We start from the raw sequence: 19,026 nt of genomic DNA on the forward strand, positions 1-19,026 counted from the left end.
GATCCTTCCATAGCCGTCCTCACACGGTACATGAACCAGTGCTGGGAACGAGGGCAAATCCCGCCCGCCTGGAAAACAGCTAATATCTCCATGATACCGAAACCGGGCAAGGAACTCAAGTTGGAGAACTTACGGCCTATTTCTCTTACGCCTTGCCTGGGCAAGCTTCTGGAGCACGTGGTGCTGAATAGGTTGTCCAAGCACATGGAGACAAACCACTTGTTTCCTCACACGATGGTGGGTTTCAGGCCCAAGCTTTCCACGCAAGACGTTATGCTGCAACTAAAACACCAGATCTTGGACATTCAAGGTTCGGACCTTGACACTAGAGTTATACTTGGACTGGACCTCACCAAGGCATTTGACAACGTCAGACACGATGCCATTTTATACAATCTGGCCGAGCTTGGAGTCGGGCGCCGTGCCTATGCATACATCAAGGACTTTCTGTCTCATCGCACGGCACGTCTCATCCTGGGAGGACTTGAATCGGAGCTCATTCAAATGGGGAGTCAGGGCACACCACAGGGATCCGTACTGTCGCCCTTCATCTTCAACGTCGCCATGATCAAGCTGCCTCCACTCCTAGAGGCTATCCCGGGAATCCAACATATCCTCTACGCAGATGATATTACAATCTGGGCGACTGGAGGCAGTGATGGGGACCTGGAGGAAAGACTGCAGCAAGCTGCCGATGCAGTCCACGCCTACATCACCCCGAGAGGTCTTGCTTGCTCACCTCAAAAATCGGAGATCCTTTTCTACCAACCTCCCAAACAGGGAAGAAGAAAGAAAGACGTCCCGAACATTCAAGTGTATATGCAGGGCAGCCTGATTCCACGCGTCGAGTGCATTCGCGTACTCGGCCTTCGTGTTCAAGCAAATGGAGCCAACACAGCTACTGTATCGACGTTGAAATCTAGTGCGGAGCAAATCAGCCGACTTATAGCCCGCATAGCTAACAAACACCATGGCCTCAAGGAGGCAAATTTACTGCGCCTGGTTCATGCTTTTATTATAAGTCGCATCATATACGTGGCTCCTTTTCTGAACTTCAAAAGAGCAGAAATAGAGAAGCTCCAGTGCATCATCCGGAAAGCCTACAAGCAAGCTGTAGGAATACTCGTCATGGCATCCACGGAGCGCTTCCAAGCAATGGGGGTGCACAATACCCTGGAAGAGCTAGTAGAAGCACAAAGGATGGCGCAGCTGCACAGGCTCTCGTGCAGCGAGACTGGCCGCGCAATTCTAAGGTCCCTGCGCATCCCCTTCGCTTCTCAACACGGTATCAAATGCTCTCTGATTGACAGCACTCGATCATACATCCATTGTTCTCCCATACCACGAAATGTGCACCCGGATCATCATCAAGACAGAAGAACCGCCAGAGCTTCTGCACTTCACCGGCAGCTGTGCGGGAACCCACATGTCCTCTATGTGGATGCTGCGGATTATCACGACCGACCGGCTGCGGCCGTAGCCGTAGTAGACCAGCAAGGAAACTCAGTGACCTCGGGCACAATCCTGACGACGCACCCTGAGGTGGCGGAAGAAGCGGCTATTGCGCTCGCAATAGCTAGCACGGAAGCCAAAATTATTGCGTCTGATTCCAAGACAGCAATAAGAAACTTCCTGGAGGGACGAATATCCCTGCCAGCGGCCAAAATTCTGTCTACGTTTATTGGCGACAGATGCAGGCATGTTCGCCTTGTATGGACACCAGCGCACTCGTCCCTGCCGGGGAATGAACTGGCTCACGAGGCAGCCCGAGATTTCGGCAACCAGGCTGACCTCGACGGAGACATCGGGCCTACGTTCACGGGAAGCAGAGACAGGTTGGTCACGTACAGGGAGATCACGCACCGCTACAGCTTGAGTCGCCTCAAGTACCCTACACCCCACTCTTCCCTCAACAGATGGCAGTCGGTTGCGTGGAGACGAATACAGTCGAACACCTTCCCCAACCCTGTTCTCTACAACCGATATTACCCAGACACGTATTCCGACAGATGCAAGTGGTGTGCAGACAAAGCCACCCTACAACACATCATATGGGCATGCCCACAGAAACCTCGTTCACCTAATAGAGCATTAAACATCAGGACTCAGGAGCAATGGGAGGCCGCCTTGCTCAGCTCTCACCCCGACGTACAACAACTACTCGTCCAGCTGGCGGAAGATGCCGCTCGGGCCCACGGGCTCATGGCCGCCATCTAACGGGGAAGGCTAGGTGACTTCCTCCCTGTCACCCCCTTCCTTCTACCAGTTTGGGCTCAAATAAAGTTCCTTCTCTCTCTCTCTCTCTCTCTCTCTCTCTCTCTCTAAAACTTAATCGTTTTATTTAAGTCCCTGATTTGAAACTGCGGAAACTTTTTTTTTTCAGTCGGCCCTTTTTTTTTGTATCTCTTGGTGTATGGGCGCAAGAAATCCGTTTTTGTATGTGGGATATGAGCGTTTTCAGACAGTTATGCCACGCATTTTTTTTGTCCGCCAGTAATAAGCAACCCAAACCTGTTCCGATTTCCGTAACCCAAATTAGTGGGCTCAACTTATCAATATTACAATCGGTCAGATCACCGTGGCAGTGTCAATCAATCAATCAATCAATCAATCAATCAATCAATCAATCAATCAATCAATCAATCAATCAATCAATCAATCAATCAATCAATCAATCAATCAATCAACATTTTATTTAGCCTTCTTTTCATAAAAGAGTGCTGGGACAAGAACTAAGATCACTCGTTTCACAGGCATCCCAACAATAAAACTGTGATTGAATGTCATTTCAAACACAAAACATATAATGTAAATTTCCGCTATTGTTCTATGTTAAGGGAATGGCAGAAGTATCATCTTTTAAAACTGTTTCCCAAGTAGTTAGATGGACCAGGTTTTATTACCTATCGGCCGTTCAGACCAAGTTCGCCGACACTTTATTGAACGCCTCTTTTAGGAACGTCCGTTTATAGAATATTCTTTGCTTGTTTTATCCAGTCTGAGCATCTGTTGCTTTAATAGTCATTTTCAGTAATTTGTTTTGGTTCATTTGCCATTTCAATTTGTTTCCATTTGATCATGTGCCTACCGTGCACTACATAGCATCAGTCGTATCACGTATGATATTGTTTCAAGGGGTAGCACATATGGCTGCCATTTATTGCTCTTACAACGTATACCAGGCAATTCTTTCTACTACAATCAGCTGGTTACGTCCCAACAGCACCATTTCACTTCAACCCTCTACTGTTGCAAGCTCGTGCACTAGCTTGCCAGAAAGCTACGCGACATCAAAGGAGGCCGTGCCCACGGAGGCCGTGCCTTCGCACGTCGGCCTGAACGGCAACGAAGAGGCCGAGAGCCAGTCAGAGCAGCCACCTCTTAGGCAGAAAAGCGTCGCCACTATGCCTCCACTGCGGCCAATTTGGAACCACGGGACAGTCCTGCCGCTCTGCTGTCAGGGCCGCGCTGCTGCTACGTGGCCCTGAAAATTCCTCGCAGAACCAAAAACAAGCGCCCAACCATGGAGGAAAGAAAAGCTTAGGAGAGGCCCTGACGTCACACCCAGCGCAGCCGGAAACGCCATTTCTGTAAGTCGAATGGCGGACCATTGGCCCTCCATGCCATTGGCGGACTCTTTTTGCCTCTCTCTCTCGGTGCACCTTCTCCGCCTCCTCCGTCCTGTATCGCCTCTCTTGTCGTCTGCATCTGCCAGCGCCGAGCCGGCGGAAATCAGCTGATAAGCAGGTAGAAGGCCGTTTTGCAGCGCGTGACCGTGAACCTAAACGCGCGGTTGCACTGTTACACGTCTTCAGTGTGGCCGCAGCAGGTTTGCGAAGCGGCTCGCTCTAACAATGCCGCAATGCTCGGTGCCAGGCTGCAAGTCGCGATCGGTACCCAAGGAATTGGGCGTCACTTTCCACCGGTTAGTGCATCATTCCGCTGACAAGTATTGCTGTACATTGGTGTGCATTCATCCTTTGTTTGCAATCGCCGCCGTTTATAGGTTCCCAAGCGATGGAGAACGCCGCAAACAGTGGGCGAACGCCGTGAGGCTACCGGACTGGAAAGTGCCCAAGTTTGCGTTGCAGTTTCACTGGCAATCCCAGAGATGACTAGTCAATTAAACGGCCGTTCTATATATATAGGTAAGCAGTACTTCATGCAGATTTCACGCTAAAAAATTGTGGAATGTTTTTACCGTTGTTCGCGTGCCTTCGATAGAATTTTTTGCGAAGGAGGAGGAGGAGGAGCAGGAGGAGGAGGCAAAACGTTTTATTGAGTAAAAAAAAAAAAAATGAGAGGGTGGGTGGCGTCAATAAACTTTTTTTCGCCAAGTTTCAACTTGTCTCAGTGTCAATAAATTCAAGGTGATATCAGTTGAAAACGTTCATACACTAACCTCGCAGTATGAAGCGTTGAAAAGCGAAATCCAGAGCGAGACCACAAAAAGATCCAGATTTCAGATCCAGCACTCTTCCAGTCAACAGACGGACACCTACTAAGGTAATAGGACGATGGAATTATACCAACTGGGAATCTACCTTGTAACAGTTGCAAAAGCACTGCCGCGCATTGCCGGCCTAGCAAACTATATATTGCAGCGGCGATAACCAAAAAATTGAGTTGCGTATCGTTCGGTTGCAAGTCGCCTACGTACTGCACACCGTGTATCACTTCCCGAAAATCTACCAGACGGGTGTCCGCGCGTACGACGGGACGGCGCGTTCACGATATCTGCACTTCAATAGGCGCGTCGTGATCGCGACCGGAGCAATAGCTTGACGCGGTACAAGGTGCACTTGCAAGTAGAAATTAAATGACATATTCACATCGGCGCAGCTGTCGCAACTTGCAGCATCCTTTTCGAGTTCCGCAAGACCACAGCGCAGCAAAGCGAAGCAGCAATCTTCGCAATCGGACGACAAGGCAGGCGCTGCCTTTCCTCCATGACTGGCGAACGGCGGGCGGGCTGTTGCTAGGACGCCGTTGCTAACGCGACTTCCAATGGCCGCCGAAAACACGTGACTTCCTCCACACTTTTGCCAATGCGCGGGGATAGCTGGGGGCCTCTCCTAAGCTTTTTTTTCCTCCATGCGCCCAACCCAACAACCACTTTTTTCTACTTCTTTTTTGCAGCGCAGTGCCATATGTCACGGCGAGGCGGCGCCCCCTGTCCATCCCTTGCGGGAGAAGAGAGAAGGGTGCAGCGTGCACAGTCGTTTAGTACGCCGGGCGTTTAAAAAGGGCGGCAAGCCCGCGAGTGGAAGGGCACAGTTGGACTGGAACGGGGGAGTTGGGATTAGGTGAAATCGTGCACAACCCGAAGCGGTTACAAACGCACGCACGCACTCATACACGCAGGTCTGCGGTATTGTACGCGAGAACGGAACACGGGGGCGGAAGCAACCACCGGAAGCACACTTGTTCCCCTCGGCATGCGCGCACACGCGTCACATTCATCAAGGGCGCAGAAGCACAAGGATCGCCGCAGCGAACGGGCGACGCCTCCGACGAAAGTTCACTCACAGCAGAAGAAAGCGCGCGCACACACCCCACTGCTTGGGCCGAGAACACGCAACAAAACAACATAAGCAGTCGCCCGCACGTATGGCCCGCGAAAATCGTCCTAACGGCCGAGAAGGTAAGGCGAAGGAACCAACGGGTAGTAACTCACTCACTCCACACACAAAATGATCACACACACAACAACAGATGGGACAACGAAAGCTACCGCCAACCCCTGCAAAACGCCGCTACCGATCTCCCCTCCCTCGTCCACGCAAGGATGAACCGGAGCGCGCCGGCTACAGGAAACCAGGTGCCGAGGGAAAACGGAGTACAGATGCCCAAGCAAGGGGGCCATCACCCTCCCTAACTCAACGTTACTGCTCGGACCCGCGTCTCGCTGCCGCGGAGAAACACAAAACAAAATACAAAACTATACCACCCCCAGCATTTCCAAGAACCGAAGGAGGGGACAGAGGCGGCCTAGCGACAGCCCGGAGTTCCCCCATCCACGGCCAGGGCGAAAGCCATTGCGCTTCTTTTTCTTGCTCGGGCCCTGTCCCGGCCGTACACGGCATATTGTACATGGCACATTGATGATGATTGTGGCAGGATCCCCCTAGGGATTGGCCAACCAAAGATTGGCCGAAGAGGTCATAACGTTCAACGCGTTCGTTACTACCCTACAAGGAGGAGAGGAAGAAGAAGAGGTTGTCGTTCGTCGCCTGCGAGCTCAAGATTCTTGCTCGGGCCCTGTCCCGTCCCTCGTTGCTGCCATACACGGCGGAATGATGATGATTGTGGCAGGATCCCCCTAGAGATTGGCCAACCAAAGATTGGCCAAAGAGGTCAAAACGTTCAACGCGTTCGTTGCTACCCAACAAAGAGGAGAGAAAGAAGAAGAGGTTGTCGTTCGTCGCCTGCGAGCTGAAGACACGTACCGGGGGTACGCGACACAAGACGCCCTGCAGAAGGCAACGGCCAATGTGGCTAAAATGTCACACACCGAATTCGCCAACTCACTCATGGAGATTCTCATCGCCCCAAACAAGCCCTACATAATCACCACAAACATCGACGTCGTCGACGGGCTTCTCAACGGAGCGGTGGAAAGCTTGACGTGTCGAGTCTGTATATGATGTGTGGGCGAATGTTTAACGGTTTTACCGATAAGCATTTTAGCTTCGCCCCTCTCATCATCATTCACTTCGTGGAGATGGCAGGTTTTTTTTTGTCTTCTCAACACTGTCAAAACTAAATCTCTTTTACACTACTCTATACAGGATGCTTGGGACTAGACAAAGAAATGCACAATTCTTATCACAACCATACGAGCGCTACTATGAAAAGCTCCCAGCCTGTACACAAAGCGCAAACACTAACAATACACACCAAAGAATTCACAACAAGAAACATGCGTTCTCTCACTCACATAACGGGCTGGAGACGGGGTCAACTTGCTCACCGGGGAACGCCACGGAGGGGCGTGTTGACAAGCTGGTGTGCGCGTGCGGGGTCATCAATCGGCTATGACCGTTATCAGGCCAGGCGACTCTACAAAGGTGATGTCAATAGAAACGGTACGATATTCAAAACGGTCGGACGTACCGAAGGTGCTCGGGCCACGCCACGGATAAGCCGGGTGCGGTATTGCGACGTGCTCTGGGAATAATCGAGGTTCACAATTTTCACACTATGCTGGCGGTACATGACTAAGGTCATCACAGGCCAGGTGTCTCTCAACAATGGGAAACCAAATTGCGAAAAAACTAAAACGTCCCACTTCGCACCTGCCAGTGACACTGCGGCTGATCATTTAAAAGATCTTCGAGCCTACCAGACTGTATGGCCAAGGCGCGCCAAGACAACAACGCAAAAATACGCATACCTGACTTTTCGGGACTTCCACCTTTAACCGTTCATACTCATTGACGGTGACGATGTATTAAGGGGAGACCCTACTCGAAAACACTTTTTCTTTAGTTTTCAAGTGAGGGTTTTCAAAATTTAGCCACAGAGGTTTTTCTTGTTGATTCCAAAACTGTTATCAGATTTTGTGGGGCCTCATTACTTTTAAAGTTATCATTCGTGCAATGTAACAACAAAGTAATTTTTACTCTCGCTTTTTGGACATCAAACATTTTGTGTAGATATTTTGTAATAGCCTATTGTGGTTGTCATGAACCACTTTGTGCACTTAAGAGGTTAAAATTATGACAAAAAAAGCTGTTACTACAAAAAATAAACAGATCTGCCGAACTTCTTTTTTCAGGGTTTGTATTATTTCTTGGTATGTTTTGATTGATAATTGATATGTATCGTAAATGAAGACATATAACGACACTCGCCGCACCTTGAAGAATGTGTGTGCCAAGTTTCATCGCAATAGGACAATTTAAGGGGTGAAACTATGTGAGTGAAATGTGACAGTGGCCATAAATTTCAAAATGAGAAAACGCGTTTAAAAGTTTGAAACATGTTTACTAATTAGGGTACACTTGCAAACACTCAAAAGTGTGTCCAATGCACAGGCAGTATGTCCAGGAGCTGGCCACGGTGGCTAGAATTCGCCCGCACTGTACGTAACTCCTTCGCGGTCCGTCCGAGCGGAGTCCATGTAGGCGAGCTCTCTTGGCCAATGTGCGGCGGTGAGCCCTCGCCTCAGCAGTCTGTTGGGCATTCATCTTCTGAACGCGCCTCTTGTCGCTGTAGTCCCCCAGGGTGGTCAAGCTTGCTGTTGGGAGGACACCAAGCTCCTCCAGGACCAGCTCGAAGCTTGCATGGCCCCGGTTATACCAGAGCACAGCAATGGCTGCGGCAGTCTCCACAGCACTCCGGGAAGCAAACTTTGTTTTTGGGCACAGCAGCCACACGAGAGACTCAGCAGCGTTCAGAGTTTTCCCTTGAAGGGATCGGGCCAGCAGCTTCTCGTCAGAAAGGCGCTTGTATATGGGCAGCAGTGCCCGACCCTGTGCCTTCGTCAGAAGCGGTGTATGCTGTGGTGCAGGCTCGCCCATTGCTTCAGCACGCTTGTGCTTGCACCATGATTCTTGGCCTGGTGGGCAGAAGTTGTGGCTACCAGGACCAACAGTGGAGCAAGAGTGAAAGTATGACGCCCATATGGCAGTGTACATGTCCCGAAGGTTGCCCCTATTGCTAGTGATGGCGATCTGATATGTCTGCAGCTTTTCAATGGTGGCAGGCTTGAGCTTCTCGCCTCTGGGCAGTGGTGTCGGAAATTTGCGTATGCCAGTGCCTAGGCGCTTCGCAACATGATTAGTGCAGTCCTCCTTGCAGACGGCATCTGCACCGTACACCTTGGCATCGCAAACTCCGTTGTACGCTTTGCTGTCCCCATCACTAAGAAATGTTGTGAAGCGAAGTGGAGTCTCGTGCAGCAATGTGCGCTCCCATATGCTCAGTGCTGCTTCAGCTTCCATGCCATGAGAGGAGCTGTCGGTGTCCTTCTCACAGACAGGTCTGTCGTAGGCCTGCCAGATTTCCTCTTCAGAGCCCATGTCGTTGTGTCGCCTGCAAGCGTGGCAGTAATTCGACAGGACTTCGAAATCTAAGCACAGGCCAGTGTCCAGGGAGTTCCGTCGTACATTACGCCCACGTCACTACCATCAACCACCTGCTTTGTTACGGCTCTTGCCTGGTTTAAATTTTCGGTTACGGCCCCCATAGCAGCATCGTGAACCTTCTTGCTGATTGCCTGGAAGGTTTTTGGGTGCATGGGCTTCGCTAGTCCAACAATCGCACAAAACCGCGCTGGTCTTGCCCGATGCCTATGGCACGCGAGGCTACGACAGCTTTCACATTCGCCGCGAAGCTGTCGCGCGAGCTCCTGTTGCCGTAGTGCACCACCTCCGCGCAGCCATCAGATGCTGCGGCGGCTTCGCCAGAGGCACACGCCTCATTTATATCATTTATATAATATCATTTATATAAATCAAGAACAGTAGCGGCCCGAGTACGCTTCCTTGGGGAACTCCGGAAATAACGGGGAGGGTATCAGAGTGAAAATAATTTAGGTCAACAAATTGTTCGCGCAGTTCAAGGTACGGTATAATCCATTTAACAAGCGTGCAAGGAAAACCGAGTTTGTTTAGTTTAAATATCAGCCCAGAGTGAGAGATTTTGTCAGAAGCTTTGCTAAAGTCAAGGAAAATTATGTCAATTTGGCCTGATGCATCTATGTTAGAGGAAAATGAATGGATAGTGGAAATTAGCTGAGTGGTGCAGGACAAAGCCTTGCGGAAGCCGTGCTGGTTGGGGGAGAGAATGTTGCGCTTATCTAGGAAATCAACTATGTAGTTAGCGATTACGTGTTCCATGAGCTTACAAGAACAGCTTATCATAGATGTAGGCCGGTAATTTGGCAGCAATGCGTTATCCCCTTTTTTAAACACCGGTACAACACGAGCGATGCGCCAGTCTGAAGGGACAATGCCAGTTGAAAAAGGCAAACCAAAAATAGCAACAAGAAAGCTAGCTAATGATTCAGCGTAGAGGCACAGAAAGGCGTTAGGAATGTTATCCGGCCCGCACGAGCATTTTGAATCTAAGTTTAGAAGCATCGAAAAAACGCCTTCAAATGTTATAAATTCTGCGCTCATATCAACCATGATAAAACTTAATGTGTTATGAGGAGGAAACCTGGAAAAAACGGAATGGAAGTATACATATAATTCATTTGTGATTTCCAGTTTGTCCCGAACGACCTTTTTGCCTATTTTAATGCATTCAACAGTTTTTTTTGTTGTTTGGAGCTGAAGTGGCCCCAGAATTTGGATGGATTAGTTTTTAGAAACTGGGCGAAAGTATTAGAGAAGTAAAATTTTTTGCTTGAGCGAATTTTCTGAATGCAACCTTCTTTCAGTGTTTCGACCGTAAAGTTAAGGCCCAGAGCCCTTTCTTTAAAAACCTTTAAAATGTCTACCGTAGACCTGAGGCTGGAAGCTGTGTCGAAAATAACCAAGTAATCGTCCACATAACGGAAAACTTTCTACACCATACCGCTTAAATCCTTTTCAAGGAAGCGGTCAACTTTTGCAAGAAAGATATTATTTAGAATTGGGGCCACTCACGAACCAATGCACACACCGGACTTTTGCGCAAGCACCTCACCGTCGTGAATGAAATACAGACGCCGGTGGTGTTATGCCATTACTAAATGCTTACTTCGCGTAAGTGTCTTCAGCACATTTCTGAGTGGTAGTCATGCGTTTTGAGTACCGTCGCCGAGCGTAAGGCTCATGCCGATGATCTCGGTTGACCGCCACCTAAGCGACAGAAAACACAGTACTTTCTTTGTGCTTGGAAGTACTGAAACCTATAGTTACCAACATTTCGGAATGGCACTACCTGATTTGCATGATACTTTTCTAGTCTGTTTTTTGCGTTTCTTGAGATTTTTTAAACTTGCTGCTAAATGCATTACTTGACCCGCCGCGGTGGTTCAGCGGCTAAGGCGTTGCGCTGCTGAGCACGAGGTCGCGGGTTCGATTCCCGGCCGCGACGGCCGCTTTTCTGATGGAGGCGAAAAGCAAAAACGCCCGTGTGTACGAGATTTCGGCGGACGTTAAACATCACCAGGTGGTCAAAATTAATCCGGATCCCTCCACTACCGCGCGCCTCATCGCCTGCGTTGCGTCGGCGCGTTAAAGGGACAGACAACCGATTTTTGTCGAGTATATATTCTCTATCCCAAATGAAAGGGCATCACTTAAAGCACCTTGACGAGAAACGGTTTTGCTGATAACGCCCTAGAACTTTTTAGATCGATTTTTTTGATCTGCGCGCCGTATGTATCCCTCCCAAAACTAACGCTGGCAACCATGACATAGAGTAGCTCGGCAACATACTTTTATTTGTATGCGAAATAAAAAACGATATTTAAAAACTTGTTCACAGCTAAAAAAGTTTGAATGGCAGGCTTTCCTGCTCCTTTATGTGTTTTTTTTTGGGTAAGTCTCGTGCCCCGCGCGGGGTACGAGATCTAGCCCCCTCGCGGTGGCTCCTGCCCCGCAGAAGTGACGTCAAACTAAACTAGTCACGTGACTTCCTGTGGCGTCACTATTTTTTTTTTGAAATTTGAAGTCGTCGTTTGACGGCGTGTGTGCGCCATGTGGGATTCCGGCCTTGGCTCAAACCGCAAGACTGCGCTACGTTACATCCTTATTGCCTTGCACAGCTTCTGCCTCGCGGCGCTTTTTTCTTGTTGGGAGGATTGTTTGCAGTTATTTATTGAGTATTTTTCGTGAAATTGCTGCTGCTAGTCTTGGTAAGCCTAACGCATCCTATTTTGTGCTTCGCCCCGCTTTTTTTCTGTGCTCCTTTTGTTGCCGTTAAATATGTTGCTAGCTTCATATTGTCTTGCAGTTCGCGTGCCATCGGCTTTATGCTCCTGCATTTGTTGTCTACTTGTTCCGATCGCTACTTGCATTCCAAGCCTCGTATTTTGATTCTGGCGTGAGACGTGTTACGTGCGGATCAGTTTTCCAGCGCTTTGCGCCGTGGCTAACGAGGTAGCTGACTTTGATGACGTGATAACGCGAGCAACGCAGTGTCAGCGGCGTCAGTGTGCACGAATCAAGTATCGTGAGGTAGCGCAGGGCATCGTCGAACGCAATCCGTCCTCGCATGTAGCCTGTTCTGCAATTTTTCTAGCGGGGCACTGCAAGAAACGTTACTACCCCGCGAAACGATCCGTGCACGCTGCATGCAGGGAGCGCAGCTCCACTTTCGTGGGTGGCCTGGTGAATGGGAGATCCCAGCAGCCGCCCGTCCATAGGTACTCAGCTATCGCTGAAACCAGCCGCTCACTGGCTGGCTTCCTGTGCAAAGAGGCTCAAGCTCCAAATGTGCAAGTTCGGGAGCAGTCAAGCCGATAAGATCGCCGTTTGTGCCAAGCTTGACACTTGTGTTAAATAGTGCTTTCAAGTTTGGTGTGCTCAAGGTAAACAAGTGGCTCTTGTTGTTCATCTATGTTTTTCGAATTTGTTGCTTCGAATAATACTATTGTGCTTTCATGATATGCAAGACTTCAAATGAGCTGCGAATTCTAAGCAATCTGTAGGCAGCCATTATTAAATGCACAGGAAACAACGTTTTGTCTACCTTGAAATTTTCCACATAGGGTACGTGGAACTGTCAGCTAGCAAGTTTAATGCAAGGTTGTTATCTGCTCAATTATAGTAAAGAGGTAGCAAGGGATAGATAGGATAGCCCTCCCTCCTCACCAGCTGATCGTCTGGCAGCGTCTCATAACTTCGTTCACAATTACCGCATGGATTTTATTTCCCTAACCTTTGCCCCACTGCCTTCTGCCTTCTTCAACCTGGTTAGTCAACAAACTTCATCCTGCATCTGTTCTGATTATGTATTTTGGTACGCTAGTTTTTTGTTTACTCGTGTTTGGCTTGGAAGTCAACATAACCAACAATAATACTTTCATGCCCACTCAGTTGGATGGCCAGTAATGGTGAGAGCTTCTCTTGAAGGCTTACAGAGGATTCACGAATTCTGATTGACTGTGACATCAATGTACCCATCCGGAGCACCCTGTGGAATTCAACTTGACGTTAATACTTGTGTTCACAGGTGGTAATTGTCTGCTCTGTGTTTGGGGGAGGGGGGTGAACAGTAAAAGTTTCTAATTGCAAGGAGATATTTCATGTTCTTTTGCTTTTTAACTCTGTGCTGTGTAAAAAACTGTTTCGGCTAATTTCTTAATTGGCTATGCTTAGTCGTAAGGGCCATAATGCAGTGTCCCATATTTTGTTTGCAACGATGCATACCCAGCAGAGCCCAACTGCTAGAAAGCACATTCACTGGTGGTGGTAATTAGCTTAAAAAAAAGGGCACTGAAACGATTTTTTAAGCTAACAAGCCTATATTAACAAGTTATGGAGCACATCTACGAGGGAATGGTTCTTGTGAAGCTTGACATTATCCTCTCCCGAGAGTACTTAATACGTTGTGCAGGAACTGGAGCCGAGGACACCTATGTGGACGTGAATGTCTTTATTGGTGTTTGTGAATATTGCAGTACAGCTGAAAGCTGTATGTATCCTGGAAGGCTTCAACAATAAAATGACTCCAGTGAACGTACTTCTGCTTTGGCGTCAATGGGCAGCATGTGAGCATTGATAAGTGCTTCGCTGTTGACATTTTTGTTAGACAAAAACAGGCTTGATCAGGCACTGTAGCAAGTCTTCATAAAAAAACACAGGAAAGAAACTGGACAAAAAAGCTGCGAACACACGGACACTGTTCATCACAGCACCTTTCCTTGTACTTCAGTACTGTTATTGTCGCTGTATTTTTCCCCAAAATATAACCAACTCTCCCAGATTCACACCTTCAGACAGAAAGCAAACATGGTCAATGACAAGTGATTCTACCAAAATTCCATGGCTGTGAAAAAAGTCAGTGAGTTACTCTACTTTCTCTGCACAGTCTGTGGTGTGAAGTTTCTTTTCCAAACAAAACGCAAGGGTTTCTTGGCACAATACACAGAAAAAATGCCAAATAAGCAAGTGATGCCTTCTAGCACTACACTACAGTCCTGCAGGAAAGCCAAACAACCAAGTGATCTTTTTGCTTGAGTGCAAAGCTCTGCAGATAAGCCAAGAAAGATTCCTTTTTTGTTGACACCAAAGCTCTGCAGGAAAGCCAAAACGTGTGGCTTCTGTCACTGCTGATTTGCTGTAAGACGGGCATGTGAATGTATTGCAGTAAGGCATTTGTTGTGTACATGTCCTTCATACCTAGATAAATATGAACCAGGCTGGCTGTGTAACAAAAACATCAAGTGAGGTAACAACCAAATGTTTTATGTAAAATGTTAGAATACTGTTTATTATAAATAGCAATTAATGTTTTAATATGGTTTTGACAGTAGTTAAGTGACCTGTTGGAAATCATAGGCTAAAACTAAACAGAAGCAATGTTTCATACAGCTGCAATCGTGTGAAATAGCAAAAGAATGGTTTTGGCCCTAAATTCAGCAGGCATGTTACAGCTGGGAATGTGTTTGTAGAGCACAATAATAATAAAGGCATGGGAAAAAAGGGTGAGCTGAGTTGAGTTACCCCCAAAGTATTGGTAGACAGTTAGAATGCTTACAAAAATTTATAAATAGTTTGGATACTCTGAAACAATAGGGGAAACTTCACTTGCCCTGGTTTTAAGTTTATTAGTACTGAGCTTAATGTACCCCACACAACACTATTGAAGAATTGAAGAATGTTACGCCTGCATGGACACAGCAGCGTTTAAGGTATAACACAGTTTTATTTGAGCAGAGGTCAATAAGAGAATATTCCATAATCAATCCATTTATAGAAAAAGTAGGGTTTTTGAAGTGAAGCTCGGAAGCATGCTAAATGAAAGGGACGAATGGCGAGTTGGTGTTGTTACTAATCACAAATTTCAACTCAACCACCTTGCCAAAAACAAACCCCTTCCATGGAGGGAGTGTGTGTAATCGCAAGATTTTTTAAAGAAAAGTTTGTGAATGCACCGTACACGTAGGCCAGAAGGTATTTTGACACCCCAGCCGAGGACTCGGAGTCATCAGCGCTCTTTTCTGCTGTTTTGATGATCAAGGGCTGTTTGTTCAGGAACCACCCCCTTTTTTTCCCTTTGGCCACCATCTTTCTCAGTCACTGCATTCATGTGCTTGCTGTGGGAGCTAGAAAACATGAGGACTACCTATAGGCAGGATTACCTTAGGCTCGCACAATTGCTGGAGAGGCTAAACAATGTTTTCAAGATCCCCCAACTGTGAGCGTGCACTTTTTTTTGCGAAAAAACAGACATCTAAATAGGCCTTTGAGAGCTGTCTGAAATCACAAAAGTGAGTATTTTATGCCCAAACTGGCCAGCTAACCTCACTAGTCGACCCACACGTTGAATGCCTCGCATAAAAATCGAGACTCACTGCATTGGCTTATTGCATGGCATTGTGTGGGTGGGCTTCTGGTTTCCACCTATAAAGCCTGTTGGTTGTGTTAGTGTCCAGTCCTGCTGTCAAACTTCTTTTGAGACTTGCACTGCCCTGGAGTGTACCACCGTGGATTCCTTGGAATTTATGTTGGCCATGAAAAATCCTAGTAAATCGTTACAAGCCCCTGAAGCTGGCTGGCAAGTGGGCATTTGTTTAGCGACCACTGTTTAGGGGCACAGTAGGCAGGCTGTTACAGAGGCTACGAAGAAAAAAATACAAGGTTTGTTCATTAAAAAAACTTCTTTGCCCAAAAAACAAATGACATCAATTTTATGGCAAACTTCAAACAAATAAGATAGTACAGAAACTGTGTAGAGCAGTGGAAGTTCCATACACACTTTCCAGCTATTTCTCTATGACATCACAGAATCTTGTTTGTGCAATTGACAGCCACCAACCTAACCCACCGCAAAAAAAGCATAACTGGGCAATTTCAGTGGGGCCTCCATTCCGTTTGATCGTATCACTTGAGTGCTAACGTACAGTTAACACACAGATAACTGCATTTACAGTGCACGTCCATATGACGTCACTCATGCCCATATTACATCAATGCAGTTTGAAATTGGGATGTTTTTCACCATTTCTTTTGGTTAAACTCGCACCATTACAGCCTTGAACTTTGCCTATCACTTACATTTGCAGTGTGCTCGCTGCTTATACCCATGGACACAAACCATCCGCTGAGGCTTTCACGTTCCAGGCACATCTTCAGATTCTCTTTGACGTTGACTATTGAGCCTGCGTAGAACCCATGGGTTTTCATATGCTGGAGACATGATGGTCGGCCAAGTGTATACCCTTCCTGTTATAGTCTGTACAGCTTCTTCTCTGACCCTATCGGCTGGGTGTCCTGAATTAGGTCCCTTTGCATGAGGGGAATCGGTAAAATCTGGCCAACATAGCCACATATACAGAGACGTGAAGGTTACGCCAATGCAGCAGCTATGGTATGAAGCGCCTAGCTAGTGTACCTTTTGGAGGACCCAGTTCCTAATTTGTCGTAGCATCATGTGTGTGCCAATGTGAGGAGCTGAATGCATGATGGAAACTACCCAGCCACAATCTGGGCCACGGGATACGAGACTGCCAATGTTCTCACTCTTTCACATCCTTTGTATTGCAGATGTATTTCTGCCACATCATCAATGGCTCACCAATACAGCTGCAATAATTTCTTCTGAAAAATCTTTTCAAGCGCTGAATACCATGCATTTATGATGCAAGAAGCTCATGATCACCAGACTTTTCCGCGCACAAAACGTATTTCGGGTAAACAATTTTAAGCCACAATTCAATCCACTCGAAAATATATACTAAAAACGCGACAAACTGCCGATTTTCGGGTCTTTTTTGCTAATCTCCTTAAAGGGGAAACTACTGTGCTGGGTTGTACGCGGTACATGTGTGGGAACACCAATGATTACCTTTTCTAGCTATCCGTGGTTTGCACTTGTAATGCGCACATGCGACCAGTAAAATATCAGTGGCCACGTCTAGCATACGTCCTGAGCACTGTAAGTTCCGCGCTGCTGTCATTTTGAAAACACACCGCGATTTCAGGCCACCCATTTAAGCATTCTGAACTTGCCGTGGTGCAAACTGTTGATAGCAGATGCCGCCGCGCGGACATGCCGCAGCAGGCTCACATAATCACGCTCGGACGGGGTCTTTTCTTGCGTGGGACGTGGGTTGTTCGAACGGGGCCACTCGGCTGCGCGATGTCGTCGCAGGTACCATCGGCATACAGCAGGCGGTCACAGGTCAGCATTACTCGAGAGCGGATTTCGCTACCGTGTGGAAAGGCTGGCTTGGTCCCCGCATACGGCAACGTTATCGCACATTCTGATAGTGCTTCTGCCTCTATCAACTCTGCTTCATCTACGTTGTCGACCCAAGAAATTCAGGCATTCAGGGCTGTCGGCACTTTCGGATACGCCATACCGCCAGCAGCATCGGCGGCTTCCGCAAGAACTAACAAAAAAATTCTTTTATAAAACTGCTGGCAAATGAGTGGCTTCCTAATTTTTATTAAAATGCAAAAAAATGTGCTTTTTGTATTCTACTACGCAATATAATAACAATTGCTGTTAATATGACGTCACTATGACGTATTTATGACGTCACGCGGGGCAGGAGCCGTTGCGAGGGGGCTAAATCTCGTGCCCCGCGCGGGGTTCCAGACGCTGCCTTTTTTTATGGAACGGTTTATTTTGCACGAATGCGCCATCTGTTGGGATAGACGATATGTAGAATCTGGCTTCACATTGTGGAGGCGGAAAGTTCGATTCTCCCCGGGCGCGACGTTTCTTTTTTTTTTTTAAGCTGCCGTTGGCGTATTTGGAAACTGAAATCAAATATTTTGGCAGAACAAACGCCCCTGACTCAGGCAGAATCGTCAAAGCTCCTTTGCTGGGTATGTTTACTGAACGCTTCCGTTGATTCTGGGCATGGAGGCTCAGTTAGCCACACTGAGAGGCATGCTGAGAGGCACCCAGCGACGGCTGGCGGCGTGTGTTTAAAAATTTCAGAATAATGTTTAGAAATACATATGCAATTTAACCTTGTACAAATACTTGTTTTAAAAGGTTTTCAATACGCAAATAAACGTTTCAGCAGTTACAGTAGCTGCTAGGTTTGCAGGTCACGTGACAGGGACACATATTGTAGTGTCAAGTTTCGACACTACGAACCGCCACCCTTCCGATTTCAGGAAGTTTGCTGCCAAATTAAAATTATTTCCGCTAGTTTGTTTAGAAATTGCTTGTGGTTATCGGGCTATATAAAACGCTGGCTTTCATATGAGCTAGAGAACATATACGCGACAAAAATCAGTTGTCTGTCCCTTTAAACCCTCCAATCAATCAATAAATCAATGAATAAATCAATCAAATGCATTAATTGTGACTGAAAGCGAACCGGAAACAGCGATAACATGATTTCTGTGACGTCCCTCAAGCATGCAACCAATGACCAATCGTCTAAGCTTATCTAGAAAGAGGAAAAGTTTCTTGAGCGAGTTTTTTAATGCGCATAACCTAGCAATATTAGGCTTGGGTATTTCATGGCTGTCGAAATCCAAAAGCACTACTTAAAGGCATTTCATTTAGGGAGAAATGTTGACGCACATGCTGCTGGGGCCTCATAGACCGGCAAAACGGCACAGAAAGCTTGGTTGCGATGCGGCAGCAGAAACCACGAGGAGCTCTACTCTGGGTTTACGTGCTCAACATTGGAAGGCAAATGGCGAAGAGGGGAAGAGGTGGCCCGCACCTGAGCTGCGGGCTTCAAAGACGCAGCGCCACGCAAGACGGCTCCTTTGCTGAGTTATCCTTCCTTAATCTCAAATAAATAGTAAATATCCGAAATATATTAGCTTTCCCGGTACCCCTTCAAAACAGTCTGCGAGGGTCATTGCTCCAACAGATTTTAATGATCAGCCAAAATTTCATTGTATTTGCTAACATTGGAAAATGAAAACACTGACAGTTGCAGTAAATTTT

At 47.4% G+C, this 19,026-nt stretch overlaps 1 pseudogene; it reads right to left on the minus strand.

Annotated features, from left to right (window-relative positions):
* Window positions 1-8,068: 8,068 nt before the first annotated feature.
* On the minus strand, window positions 8,069-9,411 carry LOC144173749 (uncharacterized; annotated as a pseudogene).
* Between the last annotated feature and the right edge of the window lie 9,615 nt (window positions 9,412-19,026).

The sequence above is a fragment of the Haemaphysalis longicornis genome, unplaced genomic scaffold (assembly GCF_048455015.1).
Source record: "Haemaphysalis longicornis isolate Haplotype H1 unplaced genomic scaffold, Haemaphysalis longicornis Haplotype H1 scaffold_1, whole genome shotgun sequence".
NCBI classification, from domain to species: Eukaryota; Metazoa; Arthropoda; class Arachnida; order Ixodida; family Ixodidae; genus Haemaphysalis; species Haemaphysalis longicornis.